At 51.1% G+C, this 10566-nt stretch overlaps 17 non-coding genes across 17 annotated transcripts; all 17 read right to left on the minus strand.

Moving 5' to 3' along the window:
• Nucleotides 1-14: 14 nt before the first annotated feature.
• Nucleotides 15-133, minus strand: LOC127613047 (5S ribosomal RNA). Its single transcript, XR_007966055.1, has one exon. It is a non-coding gene; the product is annotated as a 5S ribosomal RNA (ribosomal RNA).
• Nucleotides 134-611: 478 nt separating this feature from the next.
• LOC127615264 (5S ribosomal RNA) lies at nt 612-730 on the minus strand. The gene has a single exon (XR_007966869.1). It is a non-coding gene; the product is annotated as a 5S ribosomal RNA (ribosomal RNA).
• Nucleotides 731-1209: 479 nt separating this feature from the next.
• LOC127613650 (5S ribosomal RNA) lies at nt 1210-1328 on the minus strand. Its single transcript, XR_007966268.1, has one exon. It is a non-coding gene; the product is annotated as a 5S ribosomal RNA (ribosomal RNA).
• Nucleotides 1329-1807: 479 nt separating this feature from the next.
• LOC127611593 (5S ribosomal RNA) lies at nt 1808-1926 on the minus strand. The gene has a single exon (XR_007965384.1). It is a non-coding gene; the product is annotated as a 5S ribosomal RNA (ribosomal RNA).
• Nucleotides 1927-2404: 478 nt separating this feature from the next.
• On the minus strand, nt 2405-2523 carry LOC127615741 (5S ribosomal RNA). Its single transcript, XR_007966948.1, has one exon. It is a non-coding gene; the product is annotated as a 5S ribosomal RNA (ribosomal RNA).
• A 479-nt stretch (nt 2524-3002) lies between these two features.
• On the minus strand, nt 3003-3121 carry LOC127611597 (5S ribosomal RNA). The gene has a single exon (XR_007965386.1). It is a non-coding gene; the product is annotated as a 5S ribosomal RNA (ribosomal RNA).
• A 702-nt stretch (nt 3122-3823) lies between these two features.
• Nucleotides 3824-3942, minus strand: LOC127611602 (5S ribosomal RNA). The gene has a single exon (XR_007965387.1). It is a non-coding gene; the product is annotated as a 5S ribosomal RNA (ribosomal RNA).
• Nucleotides 3943-4421: 479 nt separating this feature from the next.
• Nucleotides 4422-4540, minus strand: LOC127611609 (5S ribosomal RNA). The gene has a single exon (XR_007965388.1). It is a non-coding gene; the product is annotated as a 5S ribosomal RNA (ribosomal RNA).
• A 479-nt stretch (nt 4541-5019) lies between these two features.
• Nucleotides 5020-5138, minus strand: LOC127613051 (5S ribosomal RNA). Its single transcript, XR_007966056.1, has one exon. It is a non-coding gene; the product is annotated as a 5S ribosomal RNA (ribosomal RNA).
• Nucleotides 5139-5616: 478 nt separating this feature from the next.
• LOC127615265 (5S ribosomal RNA) lies at nt 5617-5735 on the minus strand. The gene has a single exon (XR_007966873.1). It is a non-coding gene; the product is annotated as a 5S ribosomal RNA (ribosomal RNA).
• Nucleotides 5736-6214: 479 nt separating this feature from the next.
• On the minus strand, nt 6215-6333 carry LOC127613652 (5S ribosomal RNA). The gene has a single exon (XR_007966269.1). It is a non-coding gene; the product is annotated as a 5S ribosomal RNA (ribosomal RNA).
• A 479-nt stretch (nt 6334-6812) lies between these two features.
• On the minus strand, nt 6813-6931 carry LOC127611623 (5S ribosomal RNA). The gene has a single exon (XR_007965390.1). It is a non-coding gene; the product is annotated as a 5S ribosomal RNA (ribosomal RNA).
• Nucleotides 6932-7409: 478 nt separating this feature from the next.
• On the minus strand, nt 7410-7528 carry LOC127616726 (5S ribosomal RNA). The gene has a single exon (XR_007967164.1). It is a non-coding gene; the product is annotated as a 5S ribosomal RNA (ribosomal RNA).
• A 479-nt stretch (nt 7529-8007) lies between these two features.
• Nucleotides 8008-8126, minus strand: LOC127611626 (5S ribosomal RNA). The gene has a single exon (XR_007965391.1). It is a non-coding gene; the product is annotated as a 5S ribosomal RNA (ribosomal RNA).
• Nucleotides 8127-8828: 702 nt separating this feature from the next.
• Nucleotides 8829-8947, minus strand: LOC127611627 (5S ribosomal RNA). The gene has a single exon (XR_007965393.1). It is a non-coding gene; the product is annotated as a 5S ribosomal RNA (ribosomal RNA).
• A 479-nt stretch (nt 8948-9426) lies between these two features.
• On the minus strand, nt 9427-9545 carry LOC127611631 (5S ribosomal RNA). Its single transcript, XR_007965394.1, has one exon. It is a non-coding gene; the product is annotated as a 5S ribosomal RNA (ribosomal RNA).
• Nucleotides 9546-10021: 476 nt separating this feature from the next.
• LOC127615322 (5S ribosomal RNA) lies at nt 10022-10140 on the minus strand. The gene has a single exon (XR_007966888.1). It is a non-coding gene; the product is annotated as a 5S ribosomal RNA (ribosomal RNA).
• Between the last annotated feature and the right edge of the window lie 426 nt (nt 10141-10566).

The raw sequence follows: 10566 nt of genomic DNA on the forward strand, positions 1-10566 counted from the left end.
GAGGTGGGTGCAAAAGCTTACAGCACCTGGTATTCCCAGGCGGTCTCCCATCCAAGTACTAACCAGGCCCGACCCTGCTTAGCTTCCGAGATCGGACGAGATCGGGCGTTCTCAGGGTAGTATGGCCATAAGCGAGGGAAAACGTGAAAATTGTCCCCTTTATAGCAGACAAGGCACTTGCGGGTCGGGGATGGAGTAGTGGGGTGATTTTTTTTTCATTTAATGACCTCCTCCCGAGAGCACGAAGGAGGGGCCCGCTCCCGTGGTGGTTTGAGCGCGCAGCCTGTCAGGCTCGCATACGGTCCTCTGCGAGCACGCAGATGCAGTATTTGATGTTTGTTGCAAAAGTGGGCTTTTCCAGTGGAGGTGGAAAGGCATCCAGCAGGCGGAAATCCCAAGCTGTTTCATGTCCAAGTGCTATCATGACCGACCCCGTGCAGACGGCTCCCTCTGTTGGACATTAATTTTATTCCAAAGAGACGTTGATCTGTCAAATCAACGTGAAGGAAACGATTTCAAACCACAGGATAAGTGAAAGTTGAATGACTAATGAAAGCCAAAATTTTTGGAAAGAGCAGTGAATCGTGTTGAGAATTGGAGGTGGGTGCAAAAGCTTACAGCAGCTGGTATTCCCAGGCGGTCTACCATCCAAGTACTAACCAGGCCCGACCCTGCTTAGCTTCCGAGATCGGACGAGATCGGGCGTTCTCAGGGTAGTATGGCCGTAAGCGAGGGAAAACGTGAAAATTGTCCCCTTTATAGCAGACATGGCACTTGCGGGTCGGGGATGGAGTCGTGGGGTGATTTTTTTTTCATTTAATGACTTCCTCCCGAGAGCACGAAGGAGGGGCCCGCTCCCGTGGTGGTTTGAGCGCGCAGCCTGTCAGGCTCGCATTCGGTCCTCTGCGAGCGCGCAGATGCGGTATTTGATGTTTGTTGCAAAAGTGGGCTTTTCCAGTGGAGGTGCAAAGGCATCCAGCAGGCGGAAATCCCAAGCTGTTTCATGTCCAAGTGCTATCATGACCGCTCCCCGTGCAGACGGCTCCCTCTGTTGGACATTAATTTTATTCCAAAGAGACGTTGATCTGTCAAATCAACGTGAAGGAAACGATTTCAAACCACAGGATAAGTGAAAGTTGAATGACGAATGAATGCCAAAATTTTTGGAAAGAGCAGTGAATCGTGTTGAGAATTGGAGGTGGGTGCAAAAGCTTACAGCACCTGGTATTCCCAGGCGGTCTCCCATCCAAGTACTAACCAGGCCGGACCCTGCTTAGCTTCCGAGATCGGACGAGATCGGGCGTTCTCAGGGTAGTATGGCCGTAAGCGAGGGAAAACGCGAAAATTGTCCTCTTTATAGCAGACAAGGCACTTCTGGGTCGGGGGTGGAGTAGTGGGGTGATTTTTTTTCATTTAATAAACCTCCTCCGGAGTGCACAAAGGAGGGGCCCGCTCCCGTGGTGGTTTGAGCGCGCAGCCTGTCAGGCTCGCATACGGTCCTCTGCGAGCGCGCAGAGGCTGTACTTGATGTCTGTTGCAAAAGTGGGCTTTTCCAGTGGAGGTGCATAGGCATCCAGCAGGCGGAAATCCCAAGCTGTTTCATGTCCAAGTGCTATCATTACCGATTCCCGTGCAGACGGCTCCCTCTGTTGGACATTAATTTTATTCCAAAGAGACGTTGATCTGTCAAATCAACGTGAAGGAAACGATTTTAAACCACAGGATAAGTGAAAGTTGAATGACGAATGAATGCCAAAATTTTTGGAAAGAGCAGTGAATCGTGTTGAGAATTGGAGGTGGGTGCAAAAGCTTACAGCACCTGGTATTCCCAGGCGGTCTCCCATCCAAGTACTAACCAGGCCCGACCCTGCTTAGCTTCCGAGATCGGACGAGATCGGGCGTTCTCAGGGTAGTATGGCCGTAAGCGAGGGAAAACGTGAAAATTGTCCCCTTTATAGCAGACAAGGCACTTGCGGGTCGGGGATGGAGAAGTGGGGTGATTTTTTTTTCATTTAATGACCTCCTCCCGAGAGCACGAAGGAGGGGCCCGCTCCCGTGGTGGTTTGAGCGCGCAGCCTGTCAGGCTCGCATACGGTCCTCTGCGAGCACGCAGATGCAGTATTTGATGTTTGTTGCAAAAGTGGGCTTTTCCAGTGGAGGTGGAAAGGCATCCAGCAGGCGGAAATCCCAAGCTGTTTCATGTCCAAGTGCTATCATGACCGACCCCGTGCAGACGGCTCCCTCTGTTGGACATTAATTTTATTCCAAAGAGACGTTGATCTGTCAAATCAACGTGAAGGAAACGATTTCAAACCACAGGATAAGTGAAAGTTGAATGACTAATGAAAGCCAAAATTTTTGGAAAGAGCAGTGAATCGTGTTGAGAATTGGAGGTGGGTGCAAAAGCTTACAGCAGCTGGTATTCCCAGGCGGTCTCCCATCCAAGTACTAACCAGGCCCGACCCTGCTTAGCTTCCGAGATCGGACGAGATCGGGCGTTCTCAGGGTAGTATGGGCGTAAGCGAGGGAAAACGTGAAAATTGTCCCCTTTATAGCAGACATGGCACTTGCGGGTCGGGGATGGAGTCGTGGGGTGATTTTTTTTTCATTTAATGACCTCCTCCCGAGAGCACGAAGGAGGGGCCCGCTCCCGTGGTGGTTTGAGCGCGCAGCCTGTCAGGCTCGCATTCGGTCCTCTGCGAGCGCGCAGATGCGGTATTTGATGTTTGTTGCAAAAGTGGGCTTTTCCAGTGGAGGTGCAAAGGCATCCAGCAGGCGGAAATCCCAAGCTGTTTCATGTCCAAGTGCTATCATGACCGATCCCCGTGCAGACGGCTCCCTCTGTTGGACATTAATTTTATTCCAAAGAGACGTTGATCTGTCAAATCAACGTGAAGGAAACGATTTCAAACCACAGGATAAGTGAAAGTTGAATGACGAATGAATGCCAAAATTTTTGGAAAGAGCAGTGAATCGTGTTGAGAATTGGAGGTGGGTGCAAAAGCTTACAGCACCTGGTATTCCCAGGCGGTCTCCCATCCAAGTACTAACCAGGCCCGACCCTGCTTAGCTTCCGAGATCGGACGAGATCGGGCGTTCTCAGGGTAGTATGGCCGTAAGCGAGGGAAAACGCGAAAATTGTCCTCTTTATAGCAGACAGGGCACTTCTGGGTCGGGGGTGGAGTAGTGGGGTGATTTTTTTTCATTTAATAAACCTCCTCCGGAGTGCACAAAGGAGGGGCCCGCTCCCGTGGTGGTTTGAGCGCGCAGCCTGTCAGGCTCGCATACGGTCCTCTGCGAGCGCGCAGTCCGATCGGGCGTTCTCAGGGTAGTATGGCCGTAAGCGAGGGAAAACGCGAAAATTGTCCTCTTTATAGCAGACAGGGCACTTCTGGGTCGGGGGTGGAGTAGTGGGGTGATTTTTTTTCATTTAATAAACCTCCTCCGGAGTGCACAAAGGAGGGGCCCGCTCCCGTGGTGGTTTGAGCGCGCAGCCTGTCAGGCTCGCATACGGTCCTCTGCGAGCGCGCAGAGGCTGTACTTGATGTTTGTTGCAAAAGTGGGCTTTTCCAGTGGAGGTGCAAAGGCATCCAGCAGGCGGAAATCCCAAGCTGTTTCATGTCCAAGTGCTATCATGAACGACCCCGTGCAGACGGCTCCCTCTGTTGGACATTAATTTTATTCCAAAGAGAACTTGATCTGTCAAATCAACGTGAAGGAAACGATTTCAAACCACAGGATAAGTGAAAGTTGAATGACGAATGAATGCCAAAATTTTTGGAAAGAGCAGTGAATCGTGTTGAGAATTGGAGGTGGGTGCAAAAGCTTACAGCACCTGGTATTCCCAGGCGGTCTCCCATCCAAGTACTAACCAGGCCCGACCCTGCTTAGCTTCCGAGATCGGACGAGATCGGGCGTTCTCAGGGTAGTATGGCCGTAAGCGAGGGAAAACGTGAAAATTGTCCCCTTTATAGCAGACACGGCACTTGCGGGTCGGGGATGGAGTAGTGGGGTGATTTTTTTTTCATTTAATGACCTCCTCCCGAGAGCACGAAGGAGGGGCCTGCTCCCGTGGTGGTTTGAGCGCGCAGCCTGTCAGGCTCGCATACGGTCCTCTGCGAGCGCGCAGATGCGGTATTTGATGTTTGTTGCAAAAGTGGGCTTTTCCAGTGGAGGTGCAAACGCATCCAGCAGGCGGAAATCCCAAGCTGTTTCATGTCCAAGTGCTATCATGAACGATCCCCGTGCAGACGGCTCCCTCTGTTGGACATTAATTTTATTCCAAAGAGACGTTGATCTGTCAAATCAACGTGAAGGAAACGATTTCAAACCACAGGATAAGTGAAAGTTGAATGACGAATGAATGCCAAAATTTTTGGAAAGAGCAGTGAATCGTGTTGTGATTTGGAGGTGGGTGCAAAAGCTTACAGCACCTGGTATTCCCAGGCGGTCTCCCATCCAAGTACTAACCAGGCCCGACCCTGCTTAGCTTCCGAGATCGGACGAGATCGGGCGTTCTCAGGGTAGTATGGCCGTAAGCGAGGGAAAACGTGAAAATTGTCCCCTTTATAGCAGACACGGCACTTGCGGGTCGGGGATGGAGTAGTGGGGTGATTTTTTTTTCATTTAATGACCTCCTCCCGAGAGCACGAAGGAGGGGCCTGCTCCCGTGGTGGTTTGAGCGCGCAGCCTGTCAGGCTCGCATACGGTCCTCTGCGAGCGCGCAGATGCGGTATTTGATGTTTGTTGCAAAAGTGGGCTTTTCCAGTGGAGGTGCAAACGCATCCAGCAGGCGGAAATCCCAAGCTGTTTCATGTCCAAGTGCTATCATGACCGATCCCCGTGCAGACGGCTCCCTCTGTTGGACATTAATTTTATTCCAAAGAGACGTTGATCTGTCAAATCAACGTGAAGGAAACGATTTTAAACCACAGGATAAGTGAAAGTTGAATGACGAATGAATGCCAAAATTTTTGGAAAGAGCAGTGAATCGTGTTGAGAATTGGAGGTGGGTGCAAAAGCTTACAGCACCTGGTATTCCCAGGCGGTCTCCCATCCAAGTACTAACCAGGCCCGACCCTGCTTAGCTTCCGAGATCGGACGAGATCGGGCGTTCTCAGGGTAGTATGGCCATAAGCGAGGGAAAACGTGAAAATTGTCCCCTTTATAGCAGACAAGGCACTTGCGGGTCGGGGATGGAGTAGTGGGGTGATTTTTTTTTCATTTAATGACCTCCTCCCGAGAGCACGAAGGAGGGGCCCGCTCCCGTGGTGGTTTGAGCGCGCAGCCTGTCAGGCTCGCATACGGTCCTCTGCGAGCACGCAGATGCAGTATTTGATGTTTGTTGCAAAAGTGGGCTTTTCCAGTGGAGGTGGAAAGGCATCCAGCAGGCGGAAATCCCAAGCTGTTTCATGTCCAAGTGCTATCATGACCGACCCCGTGCAGACGGCTCCCTCTGTTGGACATTAATTTTATTCCAAAGAGACGTTGATCTGTCAAATCAACGTGAAGGAAACGATTTCAAACCACAGGATAAGTGAAAGTTGAATGACTAATGAAAGCCAAAATTTTTGGAAAGAGCAGTGAATCGTGTTGAGAATTGGAGGTGGGTGCAAAAGCTTACAGCAGCTGGTATTCCCAGGCGGTCTACCATCCAAGTACTAACCAGGCCCGACCCTGCTTAGCTTCCGAGATCGGACGAGATCGGGCGTTCTCAGGGTAGTATGGCCGTAAGCGAGGGAAAACGTGAAAATTGTCCCCTTTATAGCAGACATGGCACTTGCGGGTCGGGGATGGAGTCGTGGGGTGATTTTTTTTTCATTTAATGACTTCCTCCCGAGAGCACGAAGGAGGGGCCCGCTCCCGTGGTGGTTTGAGCGCGCAGCCTGTCAGGCTCGCATTCGGTCCTCTGCGAGCGCGCAGATGCGGTATTTGATGTTTGTTGCAAAAGTGGGCTTTTCCAGTGGAGGTGCAAAGGCATCCAGCAGGCGGAAATCCCAAGCTGTTTCATGTCCAAGTGCTATCATGACCGCTCCCCGTGCAGACGGCTCCCTCTGTTGGACATTAATTTTATTCCAAAGAGACGTTGATCTGTCAAATCAACGTGAAGGAAACGATTTCAAACCACAGGATAAGTGAAAGTTGAATGACGAATGAATGCCAAAATTTTTGGAAAGAGCAGTGAATCGTGTTGAGAATTGGAGGTGGGTGCAAAAGCTTACAGCACCTGGTATTCCCAGGCGGTCTCCCATCCAAGTACTAACCAGGCCGGACCCTGCTTAGCTTCCGAGATCGGACGAGATCGGGCGTTCTCAGGGTAGTATGGCCGTAAGCGAGGGAAAACGCGAAAATTGTCCTCTTTATAGCAGACAAGGCACTTCTGGGTCGGGGGTGGAGTAGTGGGGTGATTTTTTTTCATTTAATAAACCTCCTCCGGAGTGCACAAAGGAGGGGCCCGCTCCCGTGGTGGTTTGAGCGCGCAGCCTGTCAGGCTCGCATACGGTCCTCTGCGAGCGCGCAGAGGCTGTACTTGATGTCTGTTGCAAAAGTGGGCTTTTCCAGTGGAGGTGCATAGGCATCCAGCAGGCGGAAATCCCAAGCTGTTTCATGTCCAAGTGCTATCATTACCGATTCCCGTGCAGACGGCTCCCTCTGTTGGACATTAATTTTATTCCAAAGAGACGTTGATCTGTCAAATCAACGTGAAGGAAACGATTTTAAACCACAGGATAAGTGAAAGTTGAATGACGAATGAATGCCAAAATTTTTGGAAAGAGCAGTGAATCGTGTTGAGAATTGGAGGTGGGTGCAAAAGCTTACAGCACCTGGTATTCCCAGGCGGTCTCCCATCCAAGTACTAACCAGGCCCGACCCTGCTTAGCTTCCGAGATCGGACGAGATCGGGCGTTCTCAGGGTAGTATGGCCGTAAGCGAGGGAAAACGTGAAAATTGTCCCCTTTATAGCAGACAAGGCACTTGCGGGTCGGGGATGGAGAAGTGGGGTGATTTTTTTTTCATTTAATCACCTCCTCCCGAGAGCACGAAGGAGGGGCCCGCTCCCGTGGTGGTTTGAGCGCGCAGCCTGTCAGGCTCGCATACGGTCCTCTGCGAGCACGCAGATGCAGTATTTGATGTTTGTTGCAAAAGTGGGCTTTTCCAGTGGAGGTGGAAAGGCATCCAGCAGGCGGAAATCCCAAGCTGTTTCATGTCCAAGTGCTATCATGACCGACCCCGTGCAGACGGCTCCCTCTGTTGGACATTAATTTTATTCCAAAGAGACGTTGATCTGTCAAATCAACGTGAAGGAAACGATTTCAAACCACAGGATAAGTGAAAGTTGAATGACTAATGAAAGCCAAAATTTTTGGAAAGAGCAGTGAATCGTGTTGAGAATTGGAGGTGGGTGCAAAAGCTTACAGCAGCTGGTATTCCCAGGCGGTCTCCCATCCAAGTACTAACCAGGCCCGACCCTGCTTAGCTTCCAAGATCGGACGAGATCGGGCGTTCTCAGGGTAGTATGGGCGTAAGCGAGGGAAAACGTGAAAATTGTCCCCTTTATAGCAGACATGGCACTTGCGGGTCGGGGATGGAGTCGTGGGGTGATTTTTTTTTCATTTAATGACCTCCTCCCGAGAGCACGAAGGAGGGGCCCGCTCCCGTGGTGGTTTGAGCGCGCAGCCTGTCAGGCTCGCATTCGGTCCTCTGCGAGCGCGCAGATGCGGTATTTGATGTTTGTTGCAAAAGTGGGCTTTTCCAGTGGAGGTGCAAAGGCATCCAGCAGGCGGAAATCCCAAGCTGTTTCATGTCCAAGTGCTATCATGACCGATCCCCGTGCAGACGGCTCCCTCTGTTGGACATTAATTTTATTCCAAAGAGACGTTGATCTGTCAAATCAACGTGAAGGAAACGATTTCAAACCACAGGATAAGTGAAAGTTGAATGACGAATGAATGCCAAAATTTTTGGAAAGAGCAGTGAATCGTGTTGAGAATTGGAGGTGGGTGCAAAAGCTTACAGCACCTGGTATTCCCAGGCGGTCTCCCATCCAAGTACTAACCAGGCCCGACCCTGCTTAGCTTCCGAGATCGGACGAGATCGGGCGTTCTCAGGGTAGTATGGCCGTAAGCGAGGGAAAACGCGAAAATTGTCCTCTTTATAGCAGACAGGGCACTTCTGGGTCGGGGGTGGAGTAGTGGGGTGATTTTTTTTCATTTAATAAACCTCCTCCGGAGTGCACAAAGGAGGGGCCCGCTCCCGTGGTGGTTTGAGCGCGCAGCCTGTCAGGCTCGCATACGGTCCTCTGCGAGCGCGCAGTCCGATCGGGCGTTCTCAGGGTAGTATGGCCGTAAGCGAGGGAAAACGCGAAAATTGTCCTCTTTATAGCAGACAGGGCACTTCTGGGTCGGGGGTGGAGTAGTGGGGTGATTTTTTTTCATTTAATAAACCTCCTCCGGAGTGCACAAAGGAGGGGCCCGCTCCCGTGGTGGTTTGAGCGCGCAGCCTGTCAGGCTCGCATACGGTCCTCTGCGAGCGCGCAGAGGCTGTACTTGATGTTTGTTGCAAAAGTGGGCTTTTCCAGTGGAGGTGCAAAGGCATCCAGCAGGCGGAAATCCCAAGCTGTTTCATGTCCAAGTGCTATCATGAACGACCCCGTGCAGACGGCTCCCTCTGTTGGACATTAATTTTATTCCAAAGAGAACTTGATCTGTCAAATCAACGTGAAGGAAACGATTTCAAACCACAGGATAAGTGAAAGTTGAATGACTAATGAAAGCCAAAATTTTTGGAAAGAGCAGTGAATCGTGTTGAGAATTGGAGGTGGGTGCAAAAGCTTACAGCACCTGGTATTCCCAGGCGGTCTCCCATCCAAGTACTAACCAGGCCCGACCCTGCTTAGCTTCCGAGATCGGACGAGATCGGGCGTTCTCAGGGTAGTATGGCCGTAAGCGAGGGAAAACGTGAAAATTGTCCCCTTTATAGCAGACACGGCACTTGCGGGTCGGGGATGGAGTAGTGGGGTGATTTTTTTTTCATTTAATGACCTCCTCCCGAGAGCACGAAGGAGGGGCCCGCTCCCGTGGTGGTTTGAGCGCGCAGCCTGTCAGGCTCGCATACGGTCCTCTGCGAGCACGCAGATGCAGTATTTGATGTTTGTTGCAAAAGTGGGCTTTTCCAGTGGAGGTGCAAAGGTATCCAGCAGGCGGAAATCCCAAGCTGCTTCATGTCCAAGTGCTATCATGACCGATCCCCGTGCTGACGGCTCCCTCTGTTGGACATTAATTTTATTCCAAAGAGACGTTGATCTGTCAAATCAACCTGAAGGAAACGATTTCAAACCACAGGATAAGTGAAAGTTGAATGACGAATGAATGCCAAAATTTTTGGAAAGAGCAGTGAATCGTGTTGTGATTTGGAGGTGGGTGCAAAAGCTTACAGCACCTGGTATTCCCAGGCGGTCTCCCATCCAAGTACTAACCAGGCCCGACCCTGCTTAGCTTCCGAGATCGGACGAGATCGGGCGTTCTCAGGGTAGTATGGCCGTAAGCGAGGGAAAACGTGAAAATTGTCCCCTTTATAGCAGACAAGGCACTTGCGGGTAGGATGGAGTAGTGTGGTGATTTTTTTTTCATTTAATGACCTCCTCCCGAGAGCACGAAGGAGGGGCCCGCTCCCGTGGTGGTTTGAGCGCGCAGCCTGTCAGGCTCGCATACGGTCCTCTGCGAGCACGCAGATGCAGTATTTGATGTTTGTTGCAAAAGTGGGCTTTTCCAGTGGAGGTGCAAAGGCATCCAGCAGGCGGAAATCCCAAGCTGTTTCATGTCCAAGTGCTATCATGACCGACCCCGTGCAGACGGCTCCCTCTGTCGGACATTAATTTTATTCCAAAGAGACGTTGATCTGTCAAATCAACGTGAAGGAAACCATTTCAAACCACAGGATAAGTGATAGTTGACTGACTAATGAAAGCCAAAATTTTTGGAAAGAGCAGTGAATCGTGTTGAGTATTGGAGGTGGGTGCAAAAGCTTAGAGCACCTGGTATTCCCAGGTGGTCTCCCATCCAAGTACTAACCAGGCCCGACCCTGCTTAGCTTCCGAGATCGGACTAGATCGGGCGTTCTCAGGGTAGTATGGCCATAAGCGAGGGAAAACGCGAAAATTGTCCCCTTTATAGCAGACAAGGCACTTGCGGGTCGGGGATGGAGTAGTGGGGTGATTTTTTTTTCATTTCATGACCTCCTCCCGAGAGCACGAAGGAGGGGCCCGCTCCCGTGGTGGTTTGAGCGCGCAGCCTGTCAGGCTCGCATACGGTCCTCTGCGAGCACGCAGATGCAGTATTTGATGTTTGTTGCAAAAGTGGGCTTTTCCAGTGGAGGTGCAAAGGCATCCAGCAGGCGGAAATCCCAAGCTGCTTCATGTCCAAGTGCTATCATGACCGATCCCCGTGCAGACGTCTCCCTCTGTTGGACATTAATTTTATTCCAAAGAGACGTTGATCCGTCAAATCAACGTGAAGGAAACGATTTCAAACCACAGGATAAGTGAAAGTTGAATGACGAATGAATGCC

Source organism: Hippocampus zosterae, chromosome 1 (genome assembly GCF_025434085.1).
Source record: "Hippocampus zosterae strain Florida chromosome 1, ASM2543408v3, whole genome shotgun sequence".
In the NCBI taxonomy this organism is placed as follows: Eukaryota; Metazoa; Chordata; class Actinopteri; order Syngnathiformes; family Syngnathidae; genus Hippocampus; species Hippocampus zosterae.